Here is a 6,000-nt window from a genome sequence, read left to right as displayed (position 1 = left end):
TGCCTGCTGTTAGGCAGCAGCAGTGACCAGGAAACAGTTTTATTTTCCTTGTCCCGAGTAGAGTTGGAAACATTTCTCATTTCTGATGGCTTCTCTCTGCTCCTGACAGTGGAGCAGGCAGATGAAGCTGGGGTTTAAATACTACTTTTGTACATTTTTCAGCAGTAACATTGGTAGCTGTCCTTTGGACAAAAAAACGAATTTGTGATGATCTGCATTCATTCATTTTGTGTCTTCTTTGTGCCTTGTGTGTGCTTCCTGTGCCAGGAGGCTTGGCAAGGAGAGGGGGCAGCCTGCAAGGGTGGGGACCTCCAACCAAGACCAAGGAATGGAGTCAGTTCACATTTGGTAACAGTGCCCGGTACAAGCCCCAAATCCTTTATCCGAAATTCTAAACTCTGAAAACCAAAAGTTGTTTTTATAACAAATTTCATGGGAATTCTTGACCCAAACTGACTAGAGTCTAGACTTCTCCCGGAGAGCATGAATCTTCATGGCTTTCCCTGCAGAGACGTGCCTTCGTGTGATTTCAGGGGGGTGGGGGGTGCTGCTCTGCTGGTGTGTTGTGCAGCATGAGGCCTGTGCACCATGTTATCTAAGACCTGAATACTTCTGCAGCACGTCGGGCCAGAAGATTTGGGGTAAGAAGATGCAGTCCTGGAGCAGGAGCATGCGCCTGACAAAGGCGGCTGGACCCGAGTCCTGCAGAGCCCTCTGCCCCCAGACCTTGAACTCCACAAAGGCTCACCAGGTTTTGCTCACTGTTACATCCTCGCTACCCAGCTGGGCGCCTGGAGCCTCCTAGGTGCGGAGTGAATGCTGGTCAGCAGTGTTGGCCAGCTTTGTTTGGGAAAGCCAAATAGTAAATATTTTAGGCTCTGGGGGCCATGGGGCCTCTGTTGCAACTCCCTTCTCTTTCATTTCCTAGAATCAACGATACAAAGTGCTGAAGATGCTTTATACAAAAAAAAGATATTCGCTATGCTTATTATGTATAACAATGGCCGTTTAGAAGCAACATAGAGGAAACAGTAAGATGCATCATGGTGAATCCTCCCCGTGGGATATTTGTGTGTGTGCTCAGTCGTGTCTCCCTCTTTGCGACTCCATGGACCGTAGCCCGCCAGGCTCCTCTGTCCCCAGGATTTTGTAGGCAAGAATACTAGAGTGGGTTGCCATTTCCTCCTCCAAGGGATCTTCCCGACCCAGGGATCTAACCCACGTCTCCTGTGTCTGCTGCATTGCAGGTGGATTCTTGACCACTTGAGCCATCAGCATGTAAATGAATGAGTACCTGTGTTTTGATAAAATGGTGACTGTGGTTGTGGGTCTGGCCTGGGGGTCCACAGTTGGCTGATTCCTGTGAGGAGGATAAACACACCCTAAGCCTAGACGTTTCCCCATCTCTTAGCCCTACCGTCTACAGGCCTGGTCAGTTTGTTTCCCTGCCCTAGTGCCGTCTCCGGTAAAGAGATACAGGCAGTGCCCACCCCCTGGTGTCTGACTCTCCTATGTTCTGGAAACATGGCTGAAAGGGAGGCGCCGCGCTCCCTGGACTGGCCTGGTTCGAGGGAGTGGGTGTTCATGTGGATGAATGCGTTTGGGCTCCGGTCCAGCCTTGCCAAGGGGCACTGGCACCTCCACCCGCCGATGAGTGTTTCGGGGTCTGAGCTAACCTCAGGGTACAGGGGCCATCATCATCAGGCCAGGCAGGGCTGGCATTCGTGGGGCGTGGCGGGGAGCTGAGGGAGTGAGAGTGTTTAGGAGGCGTTCTCAGCCAGAGAATTTCTGGCAGGCAGATGAGTGACCGTAAACCCAGGAGCTCAGGTCTCCTGGCTGTGTTCATCCCAGCCCCGGAGTGGCCAGGAAGGGTGGATGGGCAAGCGGCTCCAAGAAGGCTTTCCATTGCAACGGAGGCCTAAATCCAGCCAAGACTCTCACCCCCACGGCAGGCTGACCTGGGGGCAGGGGGGTGGGTGGCTGGAAGGAGGGCAGCACCTTACAGAGCCTACACCCCTAAGCTGAGGGCCGCTGTGCCCAGCTTCTCCAGGCCCACCCCATTCAGCCACCCCTGCTGCTAGCCCTGGCTGTGTCCAGCAGCTCCTTCCAGGACATTCTGCCACCTCTGTTCGACCACCTCCTTCCTGAGTCTGGGTGGGACTTTCTCAAGCAAACTGCAAACAAGGGCTGGTACCTCTGGTTGGCCTTTTCTTTTCCTTCCATCATGGTTTTGTGATTTGCTGGCAATTTTCAGGTGGAGCGCCTGTGCTCAGCAGCTCCCTCAGAAGCCTTGATGACTTTTCAGCCCCCAGCAGAAGGGTGCAGCGGCCCCCAACCCCAGTCAGCAGTGTGAGTTCAACTCAGAGGGCTGAAGGGAACCAGACTGGGGGCTGGTGTGTTTGGTGATGTCAGAGCCAAGCCCAGGGAGGTCCCCGTCAGGCACTAGCACGGTGTGGGGGATCCTCTGGCCACTCTCCAGGGCACCCCGTCCCCCAACCTCACCTTGTCATTGAGCACCTGGGCCAGGCACTGCCTGTACCGTGGTGGTAAGACAGCCCAGAGCGGTGCTTCTCAAACTTGGGTGACCCTGTGAACCACACCAACTCCAGGGCCCTTTGGTTGAGCTCCAGGGCCCCAGAGTCAGCATTGTTAATAAGCGCAAGGGATTGTGATGTGGGTGGTTCCAGGTTGGTGCTGAGCGGGGCGGGGGTGGGGGAATAGGCAAAGCCTTGTGATGAGTGTGGAGTCAGGGGGAGCATGGAGAAGGAAGACGCAGCTCTAACTGGGGGAGGCGGGGCTGGGGTCAGGAAAGGTGAGCTGAGCCTTGAAGCACAAAGCAGGCATGGCAGTGATTGCTGACTCTGGAAATCTTGACGCTGGGCACAGCTCGAAGCCTTTATAGGCACTGACTCATTTAATCCTTCCAGCAACCCCATGAAATAGGTGGTTACACTGATTTTTTTTTTTTAAGTATTTATTTGGCTGCACCAAGTCTTAGGTGCGGCACGTGGGATCTTTTGTTGCCGTGCGCAGGATCTAGTTCCCTGACCAAGGATCGAACCCAGGCCCCCTGCATTAGGAGCACAGAGTCTTAGCCACCAGACCACCAGGGCGGTCTCTCATTACCCTGATCTTGGAGCACAGAAGGGTTTAGAAGCTTGCCTGAGGTTCTTGGTTGCTAAGTGGTGAGCTGACCCTCTTTGTCCTCCTTGTCTGTTCTTGTGCACTGGGGCCGTAGCATACAGACCGTCCCCCTCACACCAAGGCTGTGCAGACCAAAGGCTAGGGCTTTTTTGGATGTGGTCGTGTTGCTGAGGGATTCAGAAGGTTTGGATCCTAGTGTGTAGAGACGGTTTGGCTTTTTTAAAAAAAAAATGTATTTCGTTTAAAATTTATTTTCGGTGGTGCTGGGTCTTCATTGCTTCGCGGGCTTTTCTCTAGTTGCAGCAGGCGGGGGCTCCTCTCCAGTGGTGGTGCTCGGGTTTCTCATCGTGGTGGCTTCTCTTGACACGGAGCTTGGGCTCTAGGGTGCACAGGCTTCGATAGTAGCAGTTCCTGGGCTTTAGAGCACAGGCTCGATGGCTGTGGCACGTGGGCCTAGTTGCTCTGCAGCACGTGGGAATTTTCCTGGATCAGGGATTGAACCTGTGTCCTCTGCATCGGCAGGCGGATTCTTTTTCACTGAGCCACCAGGGAAGCCCGACAGTTTGGCTTTTGCTGGTGGAGTATATGCATGATGACCTTGGTTAGGGCCAGAAGTTGTAGCAAAGTAAAGTAACAGCTGCTGTAGTGTAGCTTTGCGAGGCAGCTGGGATTTGGCACAGGTGTTCTCCCTTTGAATGAGGCAGGACCCTGGCGTGTGGGAAGAGGGTGTAGCGTTGAGTTCACGAGCCGCAAGGCCTGTGCCCCAACACCCCATCTCCACCTGCCCCTCCAAGAGAGAGGAGTTCTCCACCACCCAAGTCCTCAGAGACTCCCAGGGAGCCTGGCCCAGCTCTTGGGGTCTGAAGGCAAGGGGGAAGCTGCTTGGACAGGGGAAGACATTATATTGGGAGCCAGTCCAAACCTTTGTATGCTCTCCTTCCTTCAGTCTTCACATCACCCTGCAAAGGAGGCCATTCGTTCTGTTTACCCATGTGTACGCCAAGGCACACAGAATCTAAGCAACTTAGATGCCATCACACAGCAAGTAAGCAGGTAGTGGAGCCTGGTCTGTTTCCTGTGGGATGTTGTACTTTACAGCAGGGTCTGCCTTATTCTGAGAGGCCACGTGTCCTGCTGCACCCACAGTGGGGCTGGTGACCGGGGGCCCCTGAGGAGTGGGTGCAGTGCCTGGCTGGGTAGGGCAGGCTCCCAGCGGCCAGCTGAGCCCAGCCCTGGGTGGGATGGCCTAGCTTCAGGGGATGGGTTACCGGCTGACTGGTGGCATTCTGAGGATGCCAAAGGTCTGGGGTCTATGGGAGTGGTCCGCTGGGGTCTTCCTAGTCTAGGGCCCTAATGCTGGGAGCTGAGCCTCTGCTGTTCTGACAGAGGCCAGGTGACCCTTCCCTTGGGTCTTCTGGCTTTGCCTAGGTCTTGGGACCCCCTCGTCCACTTGGGATTCTGCCAGGACTCTAGCCTACAGCTCCCTGTGGACAGAAGCCATTGGGTTCCAAGTTGGCTCTGGGTGGACCAAGGGCTGGTCTCTCCTGGGAGCGCCTGGGGCGTGGGGCAGTGAAGCCAGCCACTGTCCAGGCTGAGAACTGTGCCACCGTGGAGACCCTGCAGCCACCCCACCTGCCACAGAACTTCCTGTGGGCTGGGAGGGGTGGGCCAGTGTCGGGGAGGGGTCACTGTTTCTACCTTGGTTCACCTGGGTCAGCTGGCTGACTCCTTCCTCACCTGGAGAGTGCTCGAGGACAGCAAGAAAAATGAGGGACTTTCAGGGGCAGCTGTGTTTTCTGACTCAGTCATAATGCCCCTAAAAATCCTTATTGTTCTTGCAGTGTGCATCAGGCGGCGGCCCCAGCCTAGCCCTTGCCCACCTGGCCCCTCTGGGATGGGGAGAACTACCTGGGGTTCAGCTGGCGTGTCCTCCCACGTCATCCTGAAATGAGACTGTAGGGGGATTTGCTGATGAGTTAATGTTTTGTTGGTTGGTGCATTGATTGGCATGTACTTTTATAACTTCTTTGTTGGCAGAGGATGGGGTAGGCTGGGCATCGAGACACTCGCGCACAGATCGGAGCCCAGGAGAATGCAAGGTCTCCCTGGTTTGTGCGCAGCGAGGGGTCCCTAGAACCCAGCTGCACATTACAGCCTGAGGAAGGGGGGCTTCAAGGGCAGGTGTACCCAGGGCTAGGTCATGTCCTACTCTTGATGACCCCACGGATTGTAGCCTGCCCAGTTCCTCTGTCCGTGGAGTTTTTCAGGCAGGAATACTGGAGTGGGTTGCCATTTCCTTCCCCAGAGGATCTTCCTGACCAAGGGATTGAACCTGCGTCTCCCACATTGGCAGGCAGATTCTTTACCACGGAGCCACCTGGGAAGCCCCATTTAGGGGCACTGTGTTTTAAACTGGGAGGAGGCTCAGTGTGCAGCCTGAGGCCGCTGAGCCGGCCTTTGTGCAAACCTGCTGCAGTGGACCGAGGTCTTCCCACGGCTGTTGCTTTTTCTTGGGCAGGTGGTCTCCACCTTGCCCAGGAGGTGCCTCAACCAGTTATTTTGGATGCTCTGGGTAGAACTAGGGTTCCTGGGGGATGGTCAAGCAGAAATACAAGTTGGTGACACGTCTTCCTGAACACAAGAACGCCATTCAACAAAGATATCACTAAACGCCACAGCCGCACAATCGTCCGCTCTGGCTGAGGCTGGGCAGGTGGCCAGCCCACGGATGGACGGACTGGGAGGTTGCCGGGCAGTAGGCAGGGCTGAGCCTGCTCCCGGGGGCAGCCCCCGCCAGGGTCTCACTGGCCTCCTAGGTCAGCCGAGGACCTTCATCCTTAAGGTGTTGCTCAGGCT

The sequence above is a fragment of the Budorcas taxicolor genome, chromosome 19 (assembly GCF_023091745.1).
Source record: "Budorcas taxicolor isolate Tak-1 chromosome 19, Takin1.1, whole genome shotgun sequence".
NCBI classification, from domain to species: Eukaryota; Metazoa; Chordata; class Mammalia; order Artiodactyla; family Bovidae; genus Budorcas; species Budorcas taxicolor.
This window is presented reverse-complemented; position numbering follows the sequence as displayed.